This window comes from Lissotriton vulgaris, chromosome 2_1 (genome assembly GCF_964263255.1).
Source record: "Lissotriton vulgaris chromosome 2_1, aLisVul1.2, whole genome shotgun sequence".
NCBI lineage: Eukaryota > Metazoa > Chordata > Amphibia > Caudata > Salamandridae > Lissotriton > Lissotriton vulgaris.
In genome coordinates this window covers 1831049961-1831064577 of record NC_141687.1, presented here as the reverse complement: position 1 = coordinate 1831064577, position 14617 = coordinate 1831049961, and the positions used below count along the sequence as shown (strand labels likewise).

The following is a 14617-nucleotide window of genomic DNA, read 5'->3' as shown; positions in this document are numbered from 1 at the left end:
AAACAATATAGTACTGGCCGGCAGCAATTCATACCCGGACGGGCTGCTAATATATATATATATATATATATATATATATCCCAAATTACCAGAGCTCCTTCCGAACCTCGTAGGACCCGTGAAGAGTAGCGCGGACGCCGGCGGAGCACACCAGCAAAAATGATCATTAAAGTCCAAACCAGTAAACGCGCTCTCAGGAGACAAGACAGACAGCAAAAGTTAAGGTGGCTTTTGCTGTCTGTCTTGTCTCCTGAGAGCGTGTCTACTGGTTTGGACTTTAATTATATATATATATATATATATATATATATATATATATATATATATATATATATATATATATATATATATATTCCCTGAAAAAAACCATAGGTTTCAGGCAGGTTATAGTTAGGAATTATCATTTAAAAAAACCTTAGAAATTCATTGAAAAAACCATAGGTTTCGGGGGTGTTATAGTTAGCTGGACATTTCACTCATACAAAACCATTGAAATTCCTCCGTTATAGTTAGTTGTAATAACTGTAACTCTCGCACCCGCCATCCACTGGTGACGATGTCACATATTTCATCATTCATGACATGGCCAGTGACATCACTGATGACATCTCAAATGACATCAGACATCACTGAAGACATCATCCAGTGAATGTGGTTTGGTTTGTTACTTAAAAATGTATTATATGTATACCAATCTGCATAGAAGAATCAGTGGATATATGAATATCTGGATGGTGGATTTAGTAGCAGTGTGATTACTTGACTAATTTATAGTGTCTCACTAAATATATTGAATAGTGACTAAACTGTGTGAATATCTGTATTACTTTGTCAGTTGTTGTGTAAATTGCTGCACCAGTTGGTTACTAGCTACGTGAAAGTCTATAGTGGTTATTGATTAGTTAACTGACTATTTGTATAGGAGAGTGAATGTGTGTGTGGTTCGGAGGGGGATCTTGACTGTCCAAAGATATGTGAATAGTTAATTCAGTAGGTATATGAGGTTAAGACTACGTGTTATAATAGTTGTTTGGGTGAGTGAATATCTTTATGGGTGTGGTGATGAGCAAATATATTTCTCAATGGTACATGTCCAACAAAGTAGAAAAAATAAAAGGCAGTGTATGTGACAGTTGTATATAAATAAGTGTACATAAAACTTATTGATTGCATGAGTGACTGTATAGATAACTGTATACTTGTAATAGTGATTTCATAACACACTAAGTATGAGTTACTATCTATATGAATAAATGAAGTGCTAATTGTAAGTGTGTAGCTGAGTAAATGTAAATATGATACATTGTTTGCAAAAGTGAGTAGGATGACTGAATAAGTTAATAGGATGTGTGCTGTGTGTAATGTCGATTTTTGTTTTGTAAAAAGATTTTCTATTGTTTTCAACTTCCCTCGGAACCTTTTAGATGATAGACATATACAAAGCCATTATACAAGCGGCTCATAAAATACTCTCATTTCAATCAAGGTTACTCAATTATCCCCCACCCTCCAACATTCCTAACACCCCCTCCCCTCTACCCCCACCCCCTGTCAGTGTGCCCGTCCTATTTAGCCCCCCGTTTGGGGCCACCCAACGCTCTTGTCTTCCAGACGAACGAACAATACTAAACTTCATAGAGAAGAACTGAGGCCAAAAAAAAAAACTCAGTTGGTAAGAGATACGTTCCCTGCTGTCACCGCTATAGTTCACTAGTATCACCAAGCCCGGACTATGCAAGGTGGCCTTCCCTCTTGTTATAACTTGGTATATCATCTCATGCCTTCCTTCCTATTAATTTGTCAATACTGCTCTCTCAACCTGATCCACATCTACCTCTTCCTCCCCTTCTTCAGCATCCACAGCAGGAGTCTGGAGATCCGCCACCAAAGCCCCCCATGCCCTGGCCGCCTCTAGTGCCTTGTCATTAGCAGTGCGCCTAGCCAGCTGTAATCGAAGTGTCCCCTCGCTACCTGCCCAACTTAAAAAATTCGCTCTCCTCCTCAGAAAATTAGGCCCTGTCTTCGACTTCCAGTGCATGGTAAGCTCCCTTTTTGCCATAATTAACCCTAAGTCATAAAATGTACTAGTAATCTTCGTGCGGGGGTATGTGGGAACCAAAGCAACAAGCAAGTCCCCATCTCTGCTTCTATCGTTCACCCTGTCGCCTGATTCAAACATGCTATCACCTCTTCCCAGTAAGACCCCAACCCCATACAAGACCAGAACATGTGCCGGAAATCGGCTCCATCTGCATTACACCTCGGGCACTGCGACATGGAGCCACCGAAATACTGTAGGATTTTAACCAGCGTCAAATAGGCCCTATGTAATGTGAAGAACTGAACCAATTGGAACCTGGCGTTACGTGTACCCTTCCAGGCACGTCTCACTAGTTGAGGCCATGTCGACTCGAGTATGGGATTCCCAATATCCGCCTCCCACTTGCCTTTCAGAGCATCCAGGGGCGGCAGTTGCTCGGTCGACAAGCGCCTGTATAGGCATGTGATAGCTTTGAACGTACCTGCCGCCATGACCACATACTGGCAACCCAGTGAGGTTGGGGGTTCCAATAGTCCCATCCTCCACTGCCGTTGAATCCCCATTATTAGGGCAGCATGCAATAAATAATCTCCCTGCGGTATCCCAAAAGTACTCTGCAAGTCTTGAAAGGATAACAGAGCCCTGTCTCTGTATAAATCTCCCAACATATGGACCCCAAGCTCCTCCCAAACAGCCAGCGCAGACCAGTTCCCCCCATGCGGAAGGGCCGTGCACATGCCCAGAGGGATCTCTGGAGCATACGGTCGCGGAAACCCTGCTCATCTTTGGCTCCGATTCCAGAATAAGCGGAGTGTGCGTTCCTCAAGGGTGAGCTGATCAAGACTGATCTTCTGCTGGAGAACTATAAATGACAATACATGCCGGGGAATCACTCTACCTTGCGGTCCTTCTGGGTCTCTAAACTCCTGAGCCACCGCCTGCATGAGCCACTGTAATTGCGCCGCTAGGTAGTACCACTGAAAGTCGGGGACCGCTAGCCCCCCCTCCGCCCTAAGCCGCATCAGCGTGGGTAGTGCAAACCGCCTTCTACCTGATCCCCAGATGAACCCTGTAGTCAAGGTCCTAAGCCTCCGAAAGACTGATGCCTGGGGTCCATACAGGTAAAGTGCGAAAAAAGTAGAGCAAACGTGGGAGTGCCACCATTTTTAACAGTGCCACTCTCCCAGCCACTGACAGTGGGAGGGTTCGCCAGAACCCCATGCTGCTCTGAAGTCCCCTCACCGCTCTGCCCACATTACCCTCCAGTAGGTCGGGTTAAGTGTGATAGATGTTAGTACCCAGGTAGGGCAGACAATGAGGCTTCCATCGAAATCCCCCACAGCTAGAGGCACACAGTCACCCGGGGTCAATTGGAACAAACAAGTCTTGCTCCAGTTCACCTTTAACCCAGAAAAACAACCGAAATCCCGAAGCAGGGATTTGGCACCTTGCAGAGAGCCATCCACATCAGCCAAAAACAACAATAAATCATCCGCATATAAAGAAATGTAATGGATCACACCCCACAGCGATAGACCTTCATAGGATCGTCCCAACCGAGCATGCAACGCCAGCGGTTCAATGGCCAAGGCAAACAGTAAGGGGGATAAGGAACAGCCCTGGCGTGTACCTCTCCCCACCTGATACGCCGCTGATATGGTAGGCCCTGTTCGAACCCTAGCAGTAGCTGAGTTGTATAAAAGTTCAGTCCACCGCACTAACTGGTCCCCACGGCCAAATTCCCTCAATAATTGAAACAGATACGGCCATTCCACGCTATCGAAGACCTTCTCAATGCCGACCGAGAGCTGAGGTTCTGTATTTCGCGACTTTGTTCGTGTTTGTCTGCCATTTTGCGACTGGCCTCCACTTTGTGTTGCCCTCACTCAGGCATCACCGCCAGCCAGGTATTTCTCAGTCATTTCCCTGCATTCACATACTAAGTAACCTTTTCGCCTCTATTTACAGGTCTAGTGTCAGGGTCTGACCGAACACAACAATCCATGTCTTATTAACTAATCCCCGTCCAGACTATCTGTAGGTTCGCACCATTCTTTCCTGAGGCTATCTTATCTGCTGTCCTTCGCCATTTCCTTTATGGACTCTCTGATTCCACAACTGTCCTTCTTAAGCATACAAATGTGTTTCCTCACCTGCAAGTTGGATTGTGTGGGTTCATTTGCGAATGGCTTAAGGGGTTGGGTAACAAATACAGCTGACAACTAAGTTTGTTTGAAGTTACATAATACTTTGCTTTCCGAACCCTTCGCATTTGTCTGATTTGTATGTCTTGGGATTGTTCATTGTGTATCTAAAATGTATATAAACCTGTGTGCCACGGAGTTCGAGAGCAGTCTCCTTTGAACATACTTTCTGTACTTCAGGGACAACTGTGCTGGCTGCAGCTAATAAAATGCGATCTTCTACGCCAAGGGAGTGTCCGGTGTCTCTGTTTGACCAGGCAGGAGAACTCAAAGATTTAGGCGTACCATGTGCCGCCGGGCCTTTATTTCGCCCGGTTCTTCAGAGCACCACTGCACTTGGTGCCCTATTGTGTCCTTCTCCCATAATCCTAATAAACCGACGTATACATGTGGCTGTGCTCCGGTTGGGAATGAAGCCCGCCTGATCCGGGTGTATCAGAGTACCCATATGTTCCAGGAGTCGAGTTGCAAGAATCTTACTCAGAATTTTGTAATCCACCGTAAGCATTGAGAGTGGCCGATATGCCGATTTGGAACAAGCATTCCCCCTCGTTTCAACAATGGTATTATGATCGCTTCTCTGGCAGTCGAAGGCAACCTACCCAGTTCCCACGCCTCCCTGTACCTAGACTGTAAGTGTGGTGCAAGTAGGTCTACCTATGCCGCAGAAAACTCAACAGGGAGACCGTCTGCTCCCAGTGTTTTCCGCCGAGCCATGTGCTTAATCACCGTTCGGATCTCTACTAGTGAGATTCCCCCCCCTCCCAGCTGGTTCTCCTGTTTTGGGTCTAAGCGCAGGAGTTGCGCTGCTGACAGGAAGTCGCCAATCCATCTGGTAGCTCCTGCATCGTACTCTTATAGAGCGACGTATAATAGGTCCGGAATTGGTCATTAATCTCCGTCTGTGAGTATACTAGGTTCCCGGCTGCGGTAGTGAGTGACAGGATCAGAGTGCCCCGGAATGCCGGGTCAGCCAACCAAGCCAGTAGGGACCCCACCCTGTCCCTCTCCGCATGCGCCCGTACTAGTATTCCTTATGGTCAAAACAGCGTAGCCTTAAAACCTGAATAGCAACTTTTTCGCGTGCAGCAAGAACTGCCACCTGCCCCTCTTGCATCTAATTGGCTTGCCTTCTCTGCCCGGCGCAAACGATCCTCTTCCTGTTCTATATCATGTAATAAAGTCTTGCGAGCCCCTGCCGTGGATGAAATACACACCCCTCTTACGCCTTAAAAGTGTCCCATTCCAGGGCCCTGCTCGATGCCGTCCCCCTATTTTCTGTAAAATAATGCTCAACACCATCTCGGACCTCGGCACAGAAAACTGGGTCTTCCAGCGGCAATGGGTTCAAGCGCCAAGTGGGGATTGCCTGTCTCTGCCTGGTCCACTGTACAGTTATCAGACAAGGGTTGTGATCAGCTATCGTCCTCGCTAGAAATTCACTATGGCAAATCAGTCCCTGAGCCTCCGGCGAACATAAAATACTATCAAGCCGCACATGTAAATCATGCGGCACCGAATAGAATGAGTAATCCCTATCCGTTGGGTGTTGCGTCCGCCAAGCATCAACTAGACCCCAAGTATTTTGCCACTCCCGCCTCACCTTTGCCAGCCTGTGAACCGCAGATTGGGCCAACGGAGGGTGAGATCGGTCCAAGTCTACATCCGTAATTGAATTAAAATCTCCCCCCAGAAAAACTGTGCCAGTCAAGAATGTCGCCAGTTTCCCAGACAACCGTGAAAAAAACGCGTGCTGTTCTACCTTCGGGGCATAAATACTGCACAATGCTACATCCCTGCCATCTAGTCGCCTTTGTACAGCCACAAATCTCCCCTCTGGATCAACCACCGTCGTCAAAGGCTGAAAGGGAACACCCAATCTCACCCAAACCAATGCCCCCCTTGCATATGCGGAATAAGTAGTATAAAACAATTGGCCCCTCCATCTCCCCTGTAACGCCCGCCCCTCAATCTGATCAATGTGTGTTTCCTGTAAAAAGGCCGCTTGAATCCCCATACGCACCAAATAGGCATGGACCTTGTAACGTTTGGTCATGGAACTCAGTCCCCGCACATTCCAGGTGATACATTTCAACTCAGGTAGGGTCCCCATACAGGAGCATGCAACAGAACAACCTCCCCTTAGCACGGTAGGCACACTGACAGTCCCCTTAAACACCAAACATCCCCAACAAACCCTGATCCCTTCCCTCCCCAGAACAGGTGCTATACCACAGTTACCCATCCAAACCCAATCCTACTTAATGGGAACTCTCTGGTAGCTACCAGAGTCTCACAACTAGCGTGAGGTTGGGGAGGTAGCTCTACACCAAGTCAAGCCAGCCAGCAACTTCGCCGTCCCTCCTCTCACGCTCAGCCTCAGAAGTAGAGCCCCCAATCACCTGCGTCCCAGGGGAGCCCCCCAAACAACCCCAGCTCCCATTCCACTGATCCGCAAAACATCGGAATAAACCTCCCACCGATGTCCCAAAGGCCTACAACTGCGCCCTCCTCCATCGTGCCCCACATCTAGAATTTCACCCCCTTACTGTACACAAATGGGAACAGGTAAGGTTCACTCATCCAGAAGGCCATCAGCAGTCCCCAGAGTAACATGGGGCATGGTCGGGTCATCTTCCTCAGAGCCCTCCGACACCAACTCCTCTGACCCCCGTTGAGACCCGAGTCCGCCAAAGGGGCAGTGGCCGCTGCTCCTGATATGGTGGAGACCTCCCGCAGGGCTGCCTGCCGTTCCAGTTCTGTCTGCGACGTCGTTGGTGTCTGGCTAGTTGCCGCTTTTTTCCTGGTTCGTCGGCTTCTTCGAGGTTTCGGCCGGATCTCCGCTGCCCCCTCATTCCCCTTACGGACATCAGTTCCAGCTCAATATGTTTCTAGCCAGCTCCACGCATCATCCGGGGTACTATAAAAGGAAGCCTTACCATCCACCATCACTCTCAGGCGAGCCGGGAACAGAAGAGAGTACTGTATGCCCTCGTCTCGGAGGGCCTTTTTGACCGCTAGAAATGAGGAGCGGTTGCGCTGGACCTCATAGGAGTAGTCCGGATAAATGGAGACAGAGGCATTATCCACTCGGTAGGTGCAGATTGTTTGTGCTTTCTGTAGGATAACATCCAGGTCTTTAAAGTGCAATAAGCGTGCTACCACTGGCCGAGGGGGCCGGCCAATAGATCCGATGAGCCCGTTCCAGCGTGTAGAACTGCGACAGTCCTTCAGGGGCAACCACATCACGCAACCAGGCTTCCAAATAGTTGATCATACTGTCCCCTTCGATTTTCTCGGGTAGGCCCTCCACCCGCACGTTATTTCGTCGATTGCGCCCTTCAGCAGTCTCGGCCCTTTTTTCCAGGTGCTGCACCCTCTGCAGCAAATCCCCCATCGCCACGTCCGTCGCCTTCTGGGCCGGTTCAAGCATCTCCAAGGTAAGTTCCCTCTGCTTGACACGATCCACCAATTTTCCGTGGTCTGCCCGCAACAGCCCCAAACTCGTCGACACCTGCACAATGTCATGGTGTAGTGCTTCCCTCGTGTCCGAAATGGCCTTCAGAATTTGGTCCATCTGCTGTTGCTGCAGCCCTGCCCTCTGTGCCCTGGATGAATCTTGGTCTTGGTCTTGGCTGTCGGGCAGTTCCTCCATGGGGTCAGGAGGTGTCACGCCTGGTTTCGGTCGCAGCTTCCCCATATCCCACGCAAAACAAACAAGGGCTGGCTCTAATCAGTAAGGCTGAGCCGCATTATCAAATAACAAGAACAAGGTGCCAATACTGATATCAATAATTCAAATCACAACTGGTCGTCCAAAACAAGAAAAGCAATTCAAGAATGGGAATCGCTATTTAATAGCAGTTTATTTCAATGATAATACAAAACTCTCATTTCTAAATTCATTACATAGTAAACAAGGAACATTGAAAAATTTATAGGACGCACCACACTACCATCACTTAAAAACATCCATTCAAGAACTCAGGCATATCACAGTCAAACAAATCAACACACTCGTACAAAAATATTCACACATGTTGGAGATACTACTACGCCACAGTACTCAGTAGCCAACATACTCAAGCAGACTAGCTAGGAATGGCCTATTCCTAGCTGGTCTGCTTGAGTATCAGGGTGTTTAAATAATTGAACCTGGAGCTCCATGTTGTACATTACCTTATTGTGATTCATTGTATTGGTTGTCATCCAACATGATAGATACATAGGAATGTACTAGTTTAAAGTGACTTTTCACTTTTGAGTTTGAAAACAGAAGCAGACCTAGGTCCTTTTTACTGTGGCTTAGTAGTCTATCCAACGTGTGTGAATATTTCTGTACGTACGAGTGTGTTGATTTGTTTGATTGTGATATGCCCGAGTTCTTGAATGGATGTTTTTAAGTGATGGTAGTGTGGTGTGTCCTATACATTTTTCAATGTTCCTTGTTTACTATGTAATAAATTTAGAAATGAGTGTTTTGTATTATCATTGAAATAAACTGCTATTAAATAGCGATTCCCATTCTTGAATTGCTTTTCTTGTTTTGGACGATCAGTTGTGATTTGAATTATTGATATCAGTATTGGCTCCCCATATCCCAGGCCTCCAGTCACTCCCTGATACTTTTGTCAGCCGAGATCTCTCAACGGCAGTCCCCAGCGGTATGAGCGTTGGCGCGGGCAGACAGCTTTCGCCAATCAATGCAGGTAGGGTTCCCACAGCTCTGACCACTCTACTACAAGTTTCTCAATGGTTTCAGGGGGATATCTCAGGTGCCCAGCTGCAACCACCAGAGACTCCGCTTCTAGGCGGCTCTCCAAGTACCATCAGGCACTGTACAGGCACAGGTGAACTTCACCCCTAGCGATGGAGCACTTCTCTGTGGCAGCCCCCGTCAGGCCAACTCCAGCCGTGAAGGGCCAGCACTTGTTTCACTTTCACAACCCCTGGGCGAGTGATCCTGTGGAGGCCGTTCCTATAACCTCTGTGGTACACACCGGCCCCTCCAGCGCCGCCGCGCTCACCAGCCCTGTCCCGCCGGGCAGACCAGGTAGGCCCCAAATCTCGTCTAGCCCTGTGGGCCCTTCAGGAGTCCCAGCCGCCGTAGGCGGACATCAGCAGTCGATCCCAGGAGCTCCGCCTGCGAGCAGAAAGGGCCGCCGTCCCGCCGCCGACAGTCCAATCGTGGGCAGCGCGTTCCCGCACCCCACTTGTGCCTCGCAGTCTTCTCCCCGGCAACGAGCGCCCTGCGTCACCTCCACTGGCTGGCGCCTCCTCCTCGATCCCTCCGCCAGCTGCTATCACCTCTCAGCCGCTACGCCGGCCCTGCGGGGACCCGACTTCAATCCCCCTGCAGTCGCGACACTCACGCAAAGGGATGGGCCCTCGCTGTCACAGCAGCGATGTCCTGTCGCTGGTATCGCGTTTGTGTCCCTGAGCTGGCTACCCTCACAGTTGTTCAGGCGTCATCCGCTTCTGCGCCACCATTGTGCGTGGTGAAGGCTTCCTCCAGCCGCTGCCAACTCTCATAACCAATGTCCCTCGGCAATCGGAGCCCCGCGGCACTTCACCATCAGCTCCGGCCACCATCCAGGCCGCCCCGTCGTTGCCTCCGAACGCCGGCACCAGTTGTGACGCACCGGGCCCAATGCAGCTGCGGCCGACCGACCCTCTCTCCGTGACGGCCTCCCAGTCATGCGAGGCCGAGGCTGCAGCAGGGGAAACAGGCCCCACCAAGATGGCCGGCACCCCTCGGGAAGGCCAGCAGCGACTCCGGCTCCGGTTCAGCAGGCAGTCGCCTCCCGTGATCCCCATGCGCAACGCAGGGATCTACGCGGTCCGGGGGGGCTCCCCGAGCCACAGGCTTTGTCAGGGCAGCAGATAAAACAGGATAATCTCTGAGGCAAACGCGGAGCTCTCAGCTCACACGTCCATGCTCGTCGGTGGTCAAGCCACGCCCCCGTGCTATGTGTCATGTCGTTATAGGTGTATAAGTATATTTCATAGTGTTCTATTGATCATTGATAGCATGTATGAGTGAATCTATAGGTAAGTGATTAGATGTGTGTGTAGATCTAGGAATCACTGTATGGGTTTTTAGATACTTGTATTGCTGTGTCAATGGATTCAAATATGGTACTCTGTATTTTACAGTGAGTGATGAAAGGTTATACTAGTATATGATGAGGTGTATCAGATTGTCACATGGCTGATGTCATCAAGTGATGTCATTTGAGACGTCATCAGTGATGTCACTGACCATGTCATGAATGATGTATTATGTGACATCATCACCAGTGGATTGCGGGGGCAGGAGTTACAGTTAGTACAACTAACTATACCAGAGGAATTTCTTTTTTTAAATTTTTTTATTTATTTATACAAAAACACATGAGTCGGCTGGGACAACAGCAAAGAGCATAAGAAAAGAAAAACCTTTTGTCGAGCACATTTAAATTAAAAGCATATCATTTTGATACCTACACAAAAAATATAGTACAAATACAGTCAGCTGTTTGATATACATTACTTCAGGGCAGCCACATTAAAGACCAAGATAAATTATAAACATTTCCCGCTAGTCTGCCCTTACATCTCCAAATGGTTTGTGACTAACCCCCATATCTGTTCCCCAATCTTCCTTCTACGGGAGCCCTTTAAAACATACAAGCTATGCTCCATATTATGTACCGCAAAGAACCGGGACCGCCATGCTTCAAAGGCAGGCGGTTCTTGTTGTAGCCATGCAGACGCAATGCACAACCTATAGACTGCCGTCACTAAGAAGATTAGTTTGACATGCTTCTTCAGAATATTGGTGCTCGGTGTGCCCATTTCAACCCCTAATAGTATCTGTGTTGCTGATAGCTGTATCTGAGCACCCACAATTGCCGATATACATTTTTCTATCTGAGACAACAGGGGTGCAACTGTAGTACATGTGTAAAAAATATGAACATCATCCGCTGAGACTAACCCACAGCGGAAACATTTTCCCAACTGCATCGCCCGACCATTTGGACACTTTGTCTGGGGTGTAATATAAATTGTAAATTGATTTAAAATGTTGCGCCGCCAACTTTGCAGACAGGAATACGTCTTTAGCCATACATAATGAAGTTTCTATTTGAATATCTTGTCTGCCGAGTTTAGCGCCCCATTTGCTATACTGTTGCTCTATATCATCTTTTTTAGTGTTTAACATATGATTGTATAGAACACCAATCCTTACCCCTTTCATAATGTCCTCAATCAAAGGATTTGGTTTAAAGTTGCTCCCCGTACACATTAGGTAATTTCGAATCTGTAGATATTTCACAAAATGTTGTCTAGGGAGGGAATATTGTTCACGTAGTTGTTCAAAAGATTTAAAATAACTACGCTCATGCAAATCAGGGTAATAACACATGAGGCAAGGTTGGGAAGAAATTGTTTTTTTGTTGTTGTCGGTGAGCACTTTACGAAATTAGTTGGACTAAAAGCACAAATGTGGAAATGTTTAAATGGCAGATAGGGTTCCAAAGGGTCTAAGGGTGGGCACGCTGAATGTCAGGGGGTTGAACTCAGTGGAGAAAAGACGGAGAGTAGCACATGAGATACGCGCTTTACAATGTGATATTATATGCATACAAGAGACTCATGTGGTTTGGTCCAAGAGACAACTTCTAACAGAACTAGTGTTTAATTTAATTGTATGCACTAAATATTCAGCGGTGGCTAGAAGAGTGGCGATTCTTGGCAAAAATCACATAGGTGCTACAGGGAGGATACAATCTGATGGGCTAGGACGCTGGGCAATCGCAGAATGTGTTGTGGGCCATACTAAAGTTACTGTATGTGTAGTATATGGTGCAAATCTAGATGAAGCAGAAACTCTTAATTTCCTAAACGTAGAACTAGCAGCTTGGCCCACACCATTGATCATGTGCGGTGATATCAATATAAACCTAGCACCCAACACGTTAAATAATGAGAAGTTGCGATATACTGGTAGGAAGCCAAAAGTATTTAAAACCTTACAGGCACTCATGGGAGCTCTTGGATTGGTGGATGTGTGGTCGTTCTTAAGGGGTGGGTCACCTGGGCACACTTTTTTTTCATTTCCACATCGGACATTGGTTCGATTAGACTATTTTTTTACTTCTGTACTGTTGCTAAATCAGGCTGCAATCCAAGTTTATCCTAGAGTGACATCAGACCATGGGCCAGTTGTATTGACACTATCTAGTATCACTTCCAGTCAGCGTCCACGACAGTTCTCCTTTGATCGGAAATTATTGACTGAACATTTTTTCATTGAGTATATGAAAGAGTGGATCGTATCCTTTTTTAACATCAATCGCGGGAGTAGTAATGAGGGCTGTGTGTGGGACTGTTTTAAGGCTGCCTTCCGTGGGGAGACATTGAGCTCGGGCCTGTATAATCAAAAAAAGCAGGCAGCTGAAATAAAGGTACTTTATCAGGAGTTGATTAGGGCCGAAGAGGCGCTCATGGTGGGGGTACAGGCGGGGATAACGGAGGAATTTCAATGGTTTTGTATGAGTGAAATGTCCAGCTAACTATAAAACCCCTGAAACCTATGGTTTTTTCAAAGAATTTCTAAGGTTTTTTAAATGATAAATCCTAACTATAACCTGCCTGAAACCTATGTTTTTTTCAGTAAATTTCAAAGGTTTTTAAATGATAATTCCTAACTATAACCTGCCTGAAACCTATGTTTTTTTCTGTGAATTGTTTTTCTATCTTTTTTAATTATCATCCCAATCTTAACCTAGTAAAAACTGCAAATATCACCACTCTTCAATTGAATCCTTCCGCAAACAAAATCGCCACAAACCACTAAAAAAACAAGCAATAGTTCCACTTACCAGTAACAAATTAACATCAACATTTAACTGGTGTAAGGAGGTTGACTATCTACTGCGTAAATTACACCCAACTCAACCCATATTTAAAGACGAATATGTGATAGAGGTACTAATCATGCACCTCTGACACCCAACAAAATCACAACACCCAGCGCCACCACCACAACCACACCCCCGGATCCCTCCCCCCTACTACCTCAGAGGAAGCGCAAAACAGGACAACGGACCATCCCAAGATACCATAACCTCTCAAACGCACAATAGCTGAATGTTCAGAGATGTGGCAACCAACTATGTATAAGGGAGTAAATTCGCACATCAACAATAATTTACAGAATCCCAAGTGTACCGTGATATGCTATACACAACTCACTATAGAAACAAAAAACGTTTCCATGTGAAAATATAGTATTGATACATGTAGTGTACTGCACAGTGGACACAACCATATTATCTCAGACTCTGGGAAATATCTCGGTCATGTAGCTGTGTTGTCTTCCCCCCCTTTCAAGCAGAAGTGGATTGGGCTGATCCTGTAATGCACGCACCTTTTATGTCTCGGAAGTGTCCTGGAGCCACAATGCTTAACACCCTGTCTCCCCCTCGTCACCCCCGGGCGCCAGGAAGAGGCACTAACACCCGACAAGTAACCAAGGGGAACACAGGGGAACAAAACAAGGGTAAGAAGGGGAAAGAAAATGGCGCTCCACACTCCTCTTCCACTCAGCTGATGTTCTCTTCTCTGTTAATGGCACTGCAGTAAAACACAAGAACAATAAGTGAAAACTATCCCCTCCCTTGATGTTCCCAAGGTATGGAGTGTGATGTAATGTATCTTTACCTTATGGAATGTGGAGGAAACGTATAAGGAAGGACAAAAGGAAACGTTCTGGGACATTGAATATCTGACTTGGTATGGTCTATCCAATGTAGCTGTGATCTAAATATAAAGCAACACAATAAATGGTGCGCAATTATAAGATAATTACTGTTTCTCTGTTTGCTGTGCAACTCACCAGTTCTACAACTTGAGAACGACTTAATGTATATCCATAACCTAATCACCTGCTTAGGTATTGCAAAATCAACATGAAAACACCACTCAACCAAGTGGCAAAATGCTCTTGAACAAACTTTGCCAAGAGAAAAATCAACTAACTAGCACAACCGCTAAAAGACCACAGCGGTAACAGACTACACGGAAAACGAGAACAGAACAATCTACTAGAAGCAAGCCACTCCTAAAGACTTACGGACTCTCAAAACGGGCTCTCAAACGCCGGACGGAATAATGCAGCCACCACAAACCACTAGCTCCTCAGATGCCAACACCGTGAGCCGGAACGACAAGGGTAACACTCTGGCTACACGCGAAGCGTTTCCTGAGGGTTTGGGGCAGGCTTAAGGCTGGGAACACTACACTTCCGCGCATGCGCTGTTACTACGCATGCTCCAAGGCCCGTGTAAACATTTCTGCCAACCATTGCCAACCACGTCTTTGC

The 14617-nt window shown here is 47.0% G+C and overlaps 1 protein-coding gene across 3 annotated transcripts in view; it reads left to right on the top strand.

Moving 5' to 3' along the window:
* Positions 1-14617, top strand: part of LOC147733351 (uncharacterized) — a 679639-nt gene that overhangs the window by 107919 nt on the left and 557103 nt on the right. The window lies entirely within an intron of this gene.